A 16,768-nucleotide genomic window follows, 5' to 3' on the forward strand; every position below is an offset into this window, starting at 1 on the left:
TTAATTTAAGTCTTTAAAGCACTCTGAGATTCTCAGATGAAAGGTGCTATATGAGTGCAAAGTATAATTATTATACTTGATCTGTATTCTTTTGATCTTTAGCTGTATTCTTCTACTAACATGCTTTAAAAACAAATATTTATTGGTTTTGAATTGTTTGCATGGAATAAAGTCAATCCTCTGCGAGTATAGTAGGTAATTACACTAATACGGGCATTGATGTGTCATTTTATTTGAGAATGTTAATTTATTTAAATAGCCTTGCTGATAGTTACTAGATTATTTCCAATGTCTAGTTGTTTTTCTATTTTATATAGTACATCTGGAATCACCCTCTTAATGATGGGATGAATTAGATGTGTGGGGGATGGGGTGGGGGTGGATTCTCATTGCTTCCCTTTGGCTTTAAAAAAGCTAATGATAATAATAGGCTGCAATGCCATTGTTGGTAGGTCCTAATTAGCTAGAAAGAAATGACCCAGATAACATTACAAAGCAATTATTTCAACAAATTGCCCTTGGAATCAGTGCTTTATGCATTCTTAGCATGTTGCATTGTTCACTGTTTGCCAGCCTCATCAGGAGGTGTTTATACCTAGTACTTTGGTCAGTAGGTCACAGTCAGTGTCTCCATCTGTATCTGAAATCTTACAGTCCTGGTGAGATGTCAGTAGATAACACTTGGTGATTTGAACATACCATTTCATTGGATCAAAAATTGTGTTGCTTCCAGATGGAATAACCAGTACATAGGAAATAAAAATAAGTGATTGTAGCAGGAAACTCTGTGTTCCAAGGACATAATCATTCAGAAAATGTTGAGTTATAAACTGTGCTTGTACTTTAATGTGGATTTTAGCATGTGATTGGGCTTTTCCTGTAGCTGAACATTCATAAGCCTTAAATAGAAAGGCACTATTAACTAATAAGATCAGCTCACTCTAGGATAATGAACTTCTTTCAATAAGTTTACTGTTTTATAGGCCGGTGAGGGACAGTCCTTATGCTTGTCCTCGCTTGGCATATACTATAAAGCGTGTCCATGCAAATATTTTAAGACACAAGCCTGTTGTGTTAATTTTGATGGACTAAGTAGGCCCACAAAGTTAGTCTTCTGAAATCAAGGCCACATAATGTGACAAAGCAGATTTGACTTTCTGGCTAACATTTTCTTTGGAAATTTGCCTGAATAGGTATCTTCCTATTTTGAGGCAGCCTAACCAGACTATGCGGCTGGTGGGTGGCGCTCAGGGAGGTGGAGAGGAGTGAGTGGCGGGCACATGGTGGTGCCTTGGAAAGGGGATAGACAGGGGGCAGGAAGAGATGGAGTGAGGGTGTGCCCTTGGGGAGGGGATGGAGAAGGGCAGGGTCTCGGGGGAAGAGACGGAGCAGAAGTGAAGTGGGGGTGGAGCAGTCTCTTGGGGGGGAAAAAAGTGCCTGTGGGCCTACCACATAGAAACAAAATAAAGAGTGTGTGTGAGTAATTTTAGTAAGCTTTTCCACTTTCATTCTGTAGTTGTCTTGACTAGGATAGGCCAAATATTAACCCAAATATTAACAACTATAAAAAAGCACGTATTTGTTAAAAGTTAATCCAGCTCTGATTTAGATTAATTAATAGCATGGAAACTCAGGGTGAATAGCCAAATGAAAACTTCTACCTGGATGTTACCTAGCATGTATCTTGTCTCTGGCTTATCCAGAAGTCTATGAACTTGTAGGATAAGATGCCCAAGGAGAAATACATGGATGTCTATGAGGCTCATTGGCTCAAGGAATACTGTCAGACAGACCTGAGAGGTCACCGAAAAGGTTGAAATCTATAGCGTTCCACCAGAAGAGAAAGGGCAGGAATACATTGTGATGCGTGCCACAGTTCTTTATGAAGGCATTTCTTCCTAGCTGCCTAATACAGTCTGTGGTGCCTAGCATTACTGCATGGGGACTCAGTCTAACATAAACAGTCATAGAATGGACTGATGACTACGTGGTAAAGTCTAAATAAAGTCCACTGGAGTCTAAATAATGATTCTGCCAGTACACTGACCAGACAGAAATCTTCTGTCCTGTACTTCTCTCCTGTCCTGTACTTCTCTCCTGTAAGAAATCAGAAATCATTGATATGAATCTAGCTGAGCCCGTGACAAACAGAATTCCAAGTCCATGAAGAGACTGATAACTACCAGAGTCTATTGCTATTAGACATTTACAAATGTTTATGATTTAAAGTCAGTGGGAGATGTATGAAATGAAAAGGTCAGAAAAAGACCATATCCTTTGCTGGCTTTGCCTTTCAGACTTCAGGATCAAAAGGGGGAAAGGAGGAATATGTCACTTTACAGGTAATTAAGGAATGATCAGAATGTAAGGACCAGTTGGTCACTCTAATGGCTTTGAGGATGATAGGTTAAGTGCATCTGATATAATTCTGGAAAGCTTCCATATGTGGCATGGGAGAGACTTGCCTTAATGCTAGTTAGAGTGATAGGGAAGAGGTGCAGCTGTGCTGCTGCAGTGTTGTAAGTGTAGACAAGACCTCAGTGTAAGCTCGAAAGCTTCTCTCTCTCACCAACAGAGGTTGGTCCAGTAAAAGATATCACCTCATCCCCTTCGTCTGTCTAATGTCTTGGACCAACATGGCTGCAGCAACACTGAATACAAGTATTTTTTTTTGCTAGTGATGAATTTGTACAGTAAGGCTAGAAAAATTCCTTCTCTGAACTACCTGTTACTTTGCTCTAAAAGTTCAGAAACTTCTCTATGAAGAAATATATTTTCTTTTCCTCACATGTGTGAGATTTGTATTATCATTTGAATGTATTAAACAGTGCTATTGACTTCAGTCCAACTCTTTCAAGTCTTTGTGCACACACGCAAAACTGCATAAATGAATCAAAGGTGAGTCCTGGGCTTACTGCAATCAAGGTGAAGCATTGAGTTTGTGGAGAAAAAAATCTCCGCCTGTACAATTTTGGTGCAAGGCCTGTGGAACTGGCCAAAACAAGTTACCGCTGCCCAGATAATTTGCTGAGTGGGTGAAACTATCTCCCACTAATATACAAGTATGTCAGAGAGAGAGAGAGAGGTAGAGTGTACATTTTTATCTGGTAAGAGCAATAAAGTAGGAGAGAACTCAAATAAGGAAATTACTGATTATAACCGCTAGATGGCAATTAAAACACATCAGATAAAGCTAGCTGGTAAAAGAGCCCAAACCTCTTTTAAATTATGCAGTTTTCTTCAAAGAACTTAAAAACTGGCCTTTTGGAGTGCAGCTTTGGCTTATCTATGTTTTCCTTAGAGCAAAACACACAATGATTTCCTATGACAGGAAAAAATATTGTTACAACTAAGCTGAATTGTGGCCTGCACGCTTGGATTCAGGCATGTCGTGGTAATTTTGAATTGGGAAAGGGCTGCATTTGCTTTCTTGCAGAATTGCCTCTGTGGAAGCCTCCCCCCTCTTTGGGCAGGAGGAGTAATAGGGTCAGCAGCAAGTAGGAGAGTTCTTGGCAGGATGGCATATTGGAGTTTGCTGCCGGGAAGTGAGAAGGGGCCCCAAGCATGCAGGCATGTAGGGTCTGATCCAAAGCCCATTCGCACTGATGGGAGTCTGTCAGTTTTGTGCATTTTTCTTGCTTCCAGGTAACTCTACCAGAATAGATTGTCCTTCTAGGTACATTACTTTACATATCTTACACTGTCTAGTGCAATTAGTAGTATTCTATGTTTGCATATGTGTGTTTATATTACTCACAGTGAAGATCTGCTCTAGATTATACATAGTGTGTAGTGAAATACAGAAAGGCTGTGTGATGCAACTGAATTGAAATTTCTCCACTTTGTTTTTTTAAACAATGTATTCTTCATGTGTATGCTATGGAGTGTACTTACTTTTGAATAGAGTAAAAGGGGGGGCACATTTTGTGCTGATTTATACCCCATTCAGTTCCATTAGAGTCCTAATTAAGTGCAGAATATCATCCATTGTGCTCTCCTAATGCGTACACAAGTCCCTTAACGACAACAAATTTTGGACTTGTGAGATTTACAGCTAGCAAAATTCAGCTAAAATGGAGTTAATTCTTTTTCTTTTCTTAAAATTGCTGTAGTATAAGCTACCATCTTCTCAGAGATTGACTAGTATAAAACACATACCAGTCAAATACAAGCTCACTCCACTCAGGCAGAAATTCCCTATAGTTTCAAAAAGAATTTTGAGGTCTTTTGTGAGGACCACTGCGTTGAAATCATTGGGAGTGTCCACGTAAGGAAAACATTAGTCCCTATAACGTCTCTATACAAGATTACTGGAAACAGTGTCTCTGATTACACCATTACTTTATGCTTATTTGAGCAGCTTTAAAAAGATAAGGAAGTCCGAGTTTCAGTCTGTGCCTGGTGCCACTGACAAATTGAAACTCCCTTTTGTTGCAGAGGTACCTGCTAGAACCACTGTAAAGTAGCAGTTAGCATTAAAGAGCTTTTTAAAAAACAGATCTGATACTTTTGTCTTAAATAACCATTTTTTAAAATTGCAAAATGGCCAGGTAAAATTAATGAACAGGTAATTTAATGCTGTAAAGTGACCATTACATATTACATACAGACTAGCTTTTTTCATAATGTTTTTTAGTTTGAACTAACATCCTATTCTAGCCTATCCCTAAAAGGCTTGATTTACATTTGCAGGACAGTCAGCTGCAGCTCTGAAGGAGCAATTAAATTCCTTTTGGTATTAGGTGGCATAACTGTCAGGGTCTGGTTTCTTTTTTAATTTGCCTAGACCCACCTCTTCTAGCCAATGTCTTAATATGTTCCAAAGACAGGCACTTTCATTCCAGGATTGGGGTTCCCCCCTTTCACTTTTCAGTTCTCTCATCCCATTATTGAAACTCCTGCTGTGCCATCTTTTTTTCAGTTTACTGGGCAGTATGAAAGATATGATTTGTCAACGTATTTGATTTGATTAGTTTGTAATGGGTATGTAAGACCCTTGTTGATGAGTTAAGGAGGAGCTGTGTGTTTGTGTCCTTGGACCAGTTTTTTATGGGATATCTATAGTTAGGCATTTAAATCCATATGTATGCACTTATATACATATTGTTTGATTTTTGGGGGTGTGAGCACCCACTGAATACAGTAATAGTTATGGTTGTTCACCACACTTTTATTCAGATGCCGTAATACAGATTTCAGGTCTCTAATTTAAGGCACCCAAGTTTGAAAAGTTTGGCCAAAGGAGACTGTTAATGGGGGCAAAATGATAGCAAAGAAAACATGCCTAATGCTAAAATGGTTTTACATTGTAGGTAAAAGCAGAGAAATCTTTGCTTCCAGATTTTCAGATTGTTCCTTATGTACATAAGCTATACTAGTAAATTGCTTCAACTGTAGTAGAATGTGCACTGGTCTCAGAATAGCCTGCAATTAGCTTGTTTGTGAGAGTGGTAATTTTGGAGCCTTGGGTAGCCTGGTAAGACAATGGTATATCCCAGAATACAGCTGCAGAGTTATCCAACTTATCTAAGATGTCATATGAAAATATACATATATATGACTGCCAGTACATCTAAAGAAGCATACATTTGATTGCCCCATTATAGCATGTTCATGTTGCTCCAGCAGCGCTTAAGAATAAATCATAAAAGAATTTCTGGGCAAGTATGACCTGATTAAAATACTGGGATACAGAAATGAAGTGTGCAAATAACTTAGTACATGTTTTCTTTAACCTGAATGAGGTGCTACAAATAAAATGGGAAAGATTTCATTTTGCTGGCAAAGGGAGACTTGACTAAAGTGAAGGCCTTGGAGAACAGCATGAGAAAAGCTAGAGGACGCTTGGTCAGTGATAGACAGTATGCTGACTCAGGCTCTGGCTCTCTGGGTGATTTTGCTGCATTTGTTGGGAATCACTTCATTGCTATCGGTTGAACTGAGGTGGAAAAATTTAGGACGGCATTCTGGCTCTTCACTAGACTTTGAGTTCTGGCTCTGTTCTGCATTAGAGTGTCCCCTCTCACAAGTGATCATGATACCAGATTCCTGGTGGACGCCTACCCTATCTCCTCACATAGACAACCCACAGTTCCCCCTTCTTCAGCAATTCCAGTTTAATGACTGATTGAAGGAACATGGTCCAGTGAATGAGTTATGGAAATGGGAGTATGAAAAGATCTGAGCTTGACTGCAAGCTCTGCCACTGATTTGCTGTGTGTCTGTTTCCTCATCTGTAAATAAAGCTGATTATTCCTTACCACTTCTTTGAAGCCCTTTGCGATTTGTGGCTAAAAAGATGCTATATAACTGTTTGACAGTTCTTCAGAATTCAGGACACCCAGACTGTCCAACGGATCTGAAGCTCGCTTTGGGTGAGAAATAGGGTTTCTGAAGAAGCAATGTCATAACAGTATAGCAAAGCTATAACATTTCAATGCTGAAATGATAGTGTGAGAAGTTGGCTTAATTGTGAGAATTTCCATGGGTTATCAGACATCCGAAAACAAATGAAATTACCATTAAAATGAATGAACACTGGATACATTTTGTTGTGCAGCTTATACTTAACTTGAACTGCATGTGTTTTTGCTCAGTGGTAATAAGGGACAGTATCCTCAGCCAGGAATTGGTCAGAAAATTTCCTCTCTGATCACTTTGTATTGTACTGGAAGCTGAATCCATTTATAGAGCATACTTTATGTAAAGTTCAGGAGAATGGAAGTGCCAGCCTGATTCAGTGCATTGCAATGTTCATTTTGCAATACGGGTTTCAATAAATGTCCGCTTCTAGTGAAGTTATTCTGTTTAAAAAACAACAACTCTCAAACAATGATTTTACTGTAAATGGGTTCCACTTTAATTTAAAATAGAACAGCATGAAGATGTGAACGACTAACCTCATCTTCTGCTTATTTAACCACAAATATATGAGTTGTTTTTGTTGACTGTCAGCTGTTTGTTGCGCTTGCTGACATGGGCTATCCCAAATGTCCACACATTCTAGACATGTTTGTAGTGTTTGGTTAGTTTAACTTTAAATCATTTATGTTTAAGGAAAGCCTCAAGGCAGCCAGTAAATAAACACAAGCAGCATGAGCTCTTATCATTATACAAATATTTAAAACCCAGACAAGAATGTGTCAAAACTAAGGGTTCATTCATGAGTGTTTGGAGATGAACAATTTTAAAAAATGTAGCGTAAGCACCTCTCCCATTCAGCCTTGTTGTGCTACATATACTCCTTTTTTGTTGTCTTTCTTCCATAAGGACGGTCTATTTAATGAGAAAAAGGGGAAAAAAGACATTTATCTTTACTTGGAAGCAAAAGAAGCTGGTAAGTCCACGGATTTCCATTTACTATTAACCATCGAAAGAAACTAGACCCTGTTTAGTATGCAGGGCTGCCCAGAGGATTCAGGGGGGCTGGGGCAAAGCAGGAGAGCAGCTGCGCTTGTACTCACCTGGCAGTGGTCTGAGTCTTTGGCGGCACTGAAGGGCCCCACCCTGCCGCCAAAATGCCGCCGAAGACCCAGACCGCCGCCGGGCCCGGGACCTGAGGCAAATTGCCCCACTTTTCCCCCCCGCCCCCTCTGGGTGGCCCGGTTGTTATCTTGAGACTGTGTATTTAATGGCTACTCTAGCAATTTTCAAAAAATCTTCTACTAGGTCATCACCATGAGTTTTCCTGCACTGGTGATAGCAACAGTGGGAGAGCTAGAGGAGACACAAAACCACCTGAACCTTTAGATGATGATGAGAAGCTGATGCCTGAGCCCAGTCTACACTAACACTGTCAGTGGTGGAGCTGAACTGCTGGTAGTGAAGCTGTAGATAATTGCTAGAGTAGACACAGCCCGTTGTGCTCTTTGACAGCCTCTGTACCTTTGAAGGATCATGTCAGATCAGTCTATAAGTCCTGATATTAGTGAAGTAGCTCTTGAAAAACACTATAATATTAGCACTCCTCACTACCTCCTGATCAGTACTCCCTTCCTCTTTCCATGAAGCATCTCTGTCACATCTGGCATGGCACAAGCCTCGAGGCACGAAGGACCAAGTGGTAACATTGGATAGCATTCCCCTTCCAATCCAGACTAATGAATCCCAGCTGATCTCACTTACTATTATAGCTGTTCCTCTTTTGTCCACAGTATGGTATAAAGGAGAATCTACACATTCAGTCAGGCTTTATTTCTCGAAGAGTCCCTCAGTTCTCTACTTGTCGTGTCACTTATTTTGGATCCTACTTGCCACAAATTTAGCAAACCCCTTATCCCTGCCAGCTGTGACAATGGAAGCATCAAGCTCCTTTTCACTTATTCACCAGTGGCAATGCCACTGAATACATTGCAATAGCCTCTTCATTCATTTTACTGCTCTCTTAGTCCTTTAACGTAGTTCAGTCTTTTCCACTAAGTTCACAAACTACTGGCAGCAACCAGAATCTTTATCATACTTGGGTCTCCATAATGTAGCTGAAATTCACTGTTATTTCTTCTTGGCATCCAGCAGTAGTAATTTCAGAAAAGGAAGTGTGTCAGCAAATTGGTTTCTACCTTTGGAGAACTGGCTAGGTTTAAAGGCGATACTACCTGAGTGTTATTAAAGCATTTTTCATATTTTTAAAACACCTATGTTCCCCTTTCATGATAAATTCCTGGAAGTTTGATTGAATTTTCCAGGGAGGAAACACGTTTTTAAAAAGTAGTGGGTAATGAGTACATAAAAAAAATTGAATGTTTCTGCATCTGGATTACTTATGCGAATCTGGTGCTACCAGAGCAAATCAGGTAACTGTACATACCAGGGAGTACTTGTCATGCAAATAGCCCTTTGCTTTTGCAAATATCCTATTTTGCCTAGCTCAGTGCATTTTTTGCATGCACAAGACAGTCTCCATTGTTTGAAAGTTTCCCCAAAGTTTTGTACTGTAAGTTTTAAAAGTTTTTTTTAAATACTTTTTGTAGACGGTAGAAGAATGACAAGAACCCTGCCAGATGCAGTATCTGCCTGTGGCCTGTGCCCATAGTGCACAGACCTGATGGGAGACCCTCAGCTGGTGTAAATTGTCATAGCTCCATTGACTTCACTGTCTCCCAGAAGCTCAGCTCGTCTGTCTCTCCTTCACCCTAGCCCCTGACTCCTTTCTTACCGGTACTATCTCCTGCAGACCCTTCCCCACTAGATATACAACCTGGACTGCCACATCAGCTGCACAGCTCATTTGCAAAGTGATCTCTGATTTTGAAAAGGAGAAAGTCATGGCAAATTTACAATTGCAGTGTTAAGGAAAAAGGGGGAACAAATCTGGCTTTCCGTGACTTCTGTGACAGTGTGATTCACGTAAGGTCTTATTTACAAATTGCTAGTGATGAAATCACAACGAGAAGGATCATAAGAGGTCAAATGGCTGATATTTTTAGAAACATTAATTAGTTAGTATCTGATCTGGCAAATTCTTACTCACATATGATCAGTCCTCACTCATGCCAGCTGTGCCATTGATTTCAATAATACGTCTTATGTGAGTAGACATTAAGGAAGAAATTCATTCCAGTGCAGAGGAGTGGTACTTAAGTCTGACCTAAGTCCTGTTTGGAGAGATGAAATGGGACTTCAGGAGTGCATAGGAATTGTCTGTACAGGAGGAGTAAGGGTTGGAGGAACTGGGCCCATCATGTTAAGTGCTATTTTTTATATTATTATTGCTTTGTGAATTTTCAGCAGAGAGAAACTGGAGCTGCAGAGTTCACATCCAAACTTCCTTTAAGTTATAGGATGTCAGATCTAGGGTTTTGATTTGGGTCTGTTTCAAATGTCCAATTATTGACAGCCATACTCAGTATTCTGTTTGCAGGCTACACTGCAAGCTGTCAGAAGAATTTGTATGATGGTCCTTTCATGAGCAGTCTAAAGAGATGTAGTTTTCAATTCTAAAAAGAACAGACTCACTCTTTATAGGTAAGATATGTTATTTACACTATGGGGATTCATGTCAGTACATTTTAAAGGATGTTGTTTGGCTGAACTTATTATTTAGCCGCCAAGAACGGAAGTGAGAGAGAAGAGCTGGTGAGAATTATTGGACTCTGTGCTTCAAACTTACATCACATAAACATTTATAACATGACTTTTATTTTCAGTTGACCACTTAGGCAGTGTTTTCTTTGCTGTTTTTTAGCTGGCAGATGCTGTTTGGGGCCACTTCTTGGCCTCCCTGTGTGGCCGAGAGACCCAGAGAATGCAACTCTTAACTGCATTATATCTGGAACACATGCACAAAGAGTGCTCATTGTAGCCTTGTCCTAATAACAGCTAGCTACACGACTGTAAAGACATCCTTCTGTCCCTGCTATCACTGCTTACTCACACTGACCAATGGTCCCACCCTGCTTGCTCAGCATGTAGTGATGAAACAATAATCATGCACAAGAGAGGCTGATCTTTCCATTTCTACTCTCAGTCTCACAGGAAAGATGAGGCCTAGTGGCAGAAAGATGTACTTTAAAATTTTGTCTTCATTTATCAAAAAGGATCTCAGTTCTAAGTATAAAAATTTCCACTGAAGAATGATCATGCATATTTTCTTAGCCACAGTCCCATCTGTTAACTTGGGATGGGAAGCAAAGTCTCTGTGTAAAAACCCAGCTTCCGGACTGGCATGGAGTCATACCAATTGCTTTGCTTCCACAGTATGAGGGAGCGTTGGAGAAAGTCTTTTAAACTGAAGAATCAAACTCTTCCTAAATCAGACAAGTTATTTACTGGTTTTTAATGCACATTTTAACAAGAAAAGCAACTTGAATTGGGGAGGAGGAGAAGAAGAATGTGAGGTCTTTGTACTGTTTGCAGATTGCTGATAATGCTAGTTATCTGACCTACCACATTGAGTGAGTTCCTTGTGCTTTTCTCAACATATTGTGTGGTTCATAGGTATGCAACTTTTTAGGCTGTAGTCATAGTTTACAATATGTGTTTTTTTCCCCAGAAACCTCTAGTTAATGCTCCTCACTGACCCTTTTATAATCTATAACTTTTGCTCACACTCCATAAGTAAGGGAGTCTTCATTGAAAGTACCTATCAAAAAAGAAATCTGGGAGAATTTCCAAGATAAGGCATGCATAGCAGAGAATTCTGGCAGTTTTTCATCTGGCACAAATTTTTTATTTCAAGTTGGCTTGGTCTTTGGACTATAATAAACAGTGATCTACATCTAACAAATCACTTTTAATACCTTTGACCCTGACAATGTGCATCTACTTTGGCTTTATAGAAAAATCCCTAACGGAAAAGACAGGGGTCACACACTGATGTAATACTACCTGACTGTGCTTCCCTGTATAGTATTTCTGTTGAAACATGAAAGACAAGGCCTATGTTTAAAACAAACATCTAGAACCTTCAATTGCGCCATATATTTTAAATTTTGTATAGGACGGTCTTTACATTTAATTTATGTGGGTCGTTACGTTTAATTTATGTTTCTCTGAACCTTTAAGAATTTAAGCGATATAGTGTCACAAAACTCAGATTGCATTTAAATAGATGTTGCATGCTACTCTCAAGGACTCATTTTAATTACAAAGAAAAAGGGTTGTGTGTGTGTGTAATAAATAAATAATAAAATCTCTTATTCTTACCTGCTGTCTTTCTCTTTAGGAGAAAGGTGGTATGTTGGGAAGGTGATGACAGTGATCAGGGCCTTGTAAAGTAACCGTGAAATGCTGAGGCTTGCAAAGAGCTTGATTAAAGAGCTCTAGAAGATTACCTGCTTCACAAGCCCAAGTTATAGTTTTTGTTTCTCTCACTTCCAAAGGTTTGCACAGAGAACATTTCAGAGTAATCAGGCTGTGATGTTGGTTTGGGGTTTTAATCTTGTTCCAGCTGCAGTAAGATCACCTCATTTATATTTTAAGTACCAAGCCAGTTCAGTTAAGCATATGAATTCTCTCGAGATCATTTAAATTCCTTTTCGCAATTTAAAACTAGTCTCTTGTGGGGTTTTAAGTTTTATATATATATATGTTTGTTTCCCTTTATACTTGCCTATAAATCAACTTATTCCAGGATTTGAGTTACCTAATCAATATTGGGCAGACAGCTTTAAGCTCTAGTTTGTTATAATCACTGGGTTTGTAAAGAAATCTAGCTATTGCTGTGATTATTTGTATTACAAAAAGAACTAGATTAATCTATTTTAAAAAGAAATGGATTCTGGTTTGTGAAATGTTTTCTTTAGCAGACTTGCACTTTCATTTACATTAAACCCACAATTTCTCATAATACCTAGTACTTGTAGTGACTTTCAGCACTCAGTGAAATTAAGTTTATTAGCTTCTATTGTTGTTGTCACCATGCAGAACATCTGTTGCTCAGTGACAGTTCTTTAAGTCCAATATTTTTGGCTTCTCCAGCTTTTTAAAAATGAGACATTGATCCCACTGAGGATTTTGCTTTTTCATTTCAGAAGTTTGGGAGACTTAGCATCATTTCTGTCTAACGTTTAAAGTACAATATGCTATTAGGTTATATGTGGGATATGGGTTAAGTCCTGCTTCCATTACTCATACAAACACACCTATTGAAACTAAAAACACTGCTCATGTCAATAAGGTGAGCAGGATTTGGCCCAAAGTTTATAACTTTTATGTGAATTTACAGTGATATATATATAGATAGATAGATAGATATAGATATATATATAGATATATATTTTAAGATTATTAAAAATCATCATATTAAAAATATACAGGCCTCTGGTCATTTTGGGTACTTTCAGGTTAATCATACACAGAAAATAAATTAGATTTATAGCTGTTGAGGTGAAGTCAGTGAAACATTTTGCTATGTAAAAATTAGCCTCTTTTGAACACTTAGCAAAAAATGTGCCAGATGTTCAGACTAAAATACCAGTTATCCAATTTTCTCGTGCAAAGTTAATCTCTTCTTAAATTTCAACCATGCTGTGTTATGTGAGGTTATGGCGGGAGTGCAACATGAAGGGATGTGGCATGCCATATTGTCAGCAATACAATGGAATGGTTTATATTTGAATGCGGAAACACATTTTCAGTTCTGTTGCCAGGACGATAGATACATTTTATATTCAATGGTAAAATCCACCAGATTTCACAAGCAGTGATGTTCAAGAACAAATTAATATTGGCTGGGGCCAATGCCATGTCTTCCCTAAAAATACTGCCTATGTATTAATTCATACTTTGGTGAAGTGCTCTGAGGTCCTGCAGTGAAAGGCAGCAGAGTACAAAGTTGTTATGATGAATTAGTTAGTGCTTGTGCAGCACTTTGAACATGTAAAGTATAGAAGAGAGATGCAGAATATTATTTATTATGTGCTGCTTTTGCCCCTGCCCTTCCTTACTCAATCCCTCCCAATTATTTGTGCTTGCATATACATACCTGCCCCTGGGAATTTCCACTACATGCATCTGACGAAGTGGATATTCACCCACGAAAGCTCATGCTCCAAAACGTCTGTTAGTCTATAAGGTGCCACAGGATTCTTTGCTGCTTTCCCAATTATTTGCTGCCTTTACTAGTCAAAGAAATTCAGAGATTTTACGGCCAGAAGGGACCATTGTGCTCATCTGATTTGGGCTGCATGGCAAAGGCCACAGCCTTGCACCAAATGATCTCTGCATAACTTTTAGATTAGCTGGAGCATATCTTTAAAAAAAAGGACATCCAGTCTTGATTTAAATACTTCAAGTGACAGCAAGTCTACCACATCCCTAGGTAATTGTTCCAGTAGCTAATTACATACACTTAAAATTTTGCTCCTTAGTTTTTGTCTGAATTTGTCTAACTTTGGCTTTCTGCCACTGGATCTTATTGTGCTGTTGTCTGCTAAATTAAAGAGACCTTTACTATCAGAAATCTTCTCCTACATAGGTACTTACTGATTGTGTTCAAGTCACCTCTTAGTCTTCTCTTGGATAAACTAAATATATGGAGCCTCTTTAGTCTCTGATTGCAAGGCAGGTTTTTCAGACCTCAAATCATTTTAGTGTAGGTCTTTTCTGAATCTCCTCCAATTTTTAAAGCATGGACACCAGAACTGGACACACTATTCAGATAATGGTCTCACTAATGCTGTGTATAGTGGTACTGTCACCTCTCTACTCCAGTTCACTGTGCTGATGTTCGGGGAGAACAGTAGTTGGCTTGGGACAGGGCATGTGTGAGTGCTGGGACAGAGACAAAGCCAATGTAGTGGGGAGTGCTCCTTCTCCAGAAGAACTGTTGGAGTTATGGGGGATGGGTTGAGAGAGGCCATGGTATTATTAAAAAACTCAGTGTGAAATATTAAAGCTAGAAATATTTCACTTAGATTCATTCATCACTTAATGCAGTTATCAGATTTAAATAAAGGAGGCAAATTCTGCTACTGGTCTCAATGGGCCCCCCAGATGAGAACAACTGGGTAATGCAGAAGTGTCAGCTCATTCCTACTAGGAGCAGAAATAATATATATTGTGTGTGTGAGATTAGGTCCTGTTGCTGAGAATAGGGGGTGTATGAGCTGACCTACCGACCATGCCCCCAACCCCTGTCCATATTCCCCATTGGCTCGCGGTTTTTCTGGCATCACATAGGCCAAACCGTCACACAGAATTTGGCTTGGAGTTTTCAAGCTATAAAATGACTGATATTATAAAATGGTTCTTCCACTCTCCTTTGAAACTGTGCTGTTCTTTGTGAATGGGCAGCTGCTTCTCTCTCTCTCTCTCTTGCTTGTTTCTACAGTTCGAACTATGAAAGAGGATACTTATGCTGTTCTGCAAAACAATAATTGATGATATTATGAAACAGTAAATGTTTTTTTGAAATGACAGTTTTCTTTTCGAATTTTGTCTAAAACAAATGAACGTATGTACAGTAACTTTTCCTGTACTGTAGTGAGCATTCACTTTGAACATCTGTATTTGCCTGTCATGCTTTTTTGTAAAATGGTTTGTCACTGCTAACTTGAATCATTTGACTTCAACTGCTATTTACAGTTAAAAAAGAGAAATTTTAACACTGACATTTACTTAAAATATGATTCAGAAACTAGATTTACTATAAAAATTGCCATTTTACTACATTTGACTGTATATCTGTTGCTGGTAATTTGACAATAAATGTACAGTTTTTCTTTCATTGACTGAGATTAGTATTACCAGTTTGTTGTGGGTTTACTACAAATAAATGTTCTCAGTAAATGGAGATGAATGAACAGTTATTCCTAAATTCAGTCACTGAAATATTGTACTATAGGTATACATTCAAATTAATTAAGTTAATTCAAATTTTAAAAACTGCTTTAATGATAAATAATTGATATGGTTCATTGTGGGTGTAGCAAACTCTATCTCAGCGATAAACTAGATTCAGGCTTTTTTTTTGTTTTGCTTCAGTATGGATAGTTGAAGTTGGTAATAATCATAAGCAACTAAACTAGAGCTGGCTGAAAAATGAAAACTAGTTTAATGAAAAATTTAGAAATGTTGTAGTTTTTTTTCTTTTGAAGTATTTCAAATTAACCTACTGTGCATTTTTAAAAAAATCATGACTTTTTTAGAAATGTTTATTGAAAACATCAAAAATATGATGTTTTTGATACAAATGTTGAAAAGTATTAAAAGTTACTATTTGTCATGAAAAATCTTAATAATTTGTCGTGAAAACAGTTTATTGAAAAAGGCTGTTTTTCAATGAAAAAACTTTCCTTAAAAAATTCCAATAATAAATTGCTCACTTTGCTAATGAACTGTACTAAAGACACACCTTTTACATCTAGTGCACTTTTTTTTGTGCTTAGGCTGACGGATAATTTCGTTTTTAGCTGGCAAGACATTTGAATTATACCAATAAATCTTAACAGGTTAAAACATATGTTTTTCAGTCTGCTTGAACTCAACTCTGGTATACAAAAACCAACTAATTCTATTCTGCTGAACAAGTATTCTGTTCTAACTACAAACTCATCTGGTACACAAAAATGCATGTTAAAGGAAATACATGAGGATTTTAGCAGCAATGTTAACTTGTGCACATTATTTATGTGATGGTATATGTTTGTTAACCTAAACAATAATATATTCAGTCACACTTTTTACCATAAAACCAGTAGATAATATTATTTGTGTGTGGTGTGACCTAGATAACAATTACAAAGTGCATTAGGGTTCTGTATCCAAAAGGAAAAAAAAAGACTGTAGTATCACTGTAAGTGATAATTATCTTGTGAGTATCTCACACTATAGCTATAGCAACCATTGTGTCAAGGAAGCAGCTGCAGTTCTGCCTGGCCTTTAAGCTGATCATATAAGGAGCAGGGAGCTATGTAACCCCTTCCTCACTATGGCTTCCCCCCATCAGGGCCAAGCAGTTATTCAGTAGCAGGACTCTCGCAGTTCTGCATGCAGAAAGACTGCAGGATTAGCCTCTCAGGGTCGACTTTTGACTAACTTCTTTCAACACCGAATACCCTTAACACTGCGTGTGGAATCTGCAGTGGTTTAAACTGGAAAAGGTCATTACCCAGTAATGGTTTTGGTAGTGTCTAGCTGAAGGTTCCCAGCTCAACTGAGAGGCTGAACTCATCTGTTGTATCTAGTCATACTCAATAAGGAATCAACTTCAAGTGAAAATTGAAAACCAAGAGCAGGAAATGTGTTTTTATCCCTAATATTTTCTCTGATATAAAGTTCCATTACTGAAGAAAAGGGAGGAACCTGGATGCTTTCATCTCCTGGACAA

The sequence above is a fragment of the Gopherus evgoodei genome, chromosome 12, assembly GCF_007399415.2.
Source record: "Gopherus evgoodei ecotype Sinaloan lineage chromosome 12, rGopEvg1_v1.p, whole genome shotgun sequence".
NCBI classification, from domain to species: Eukaryota; Metazoa; Chordata; order Testudines; family Testudinidae; genus Gopherus; species Gopherus evgoodei.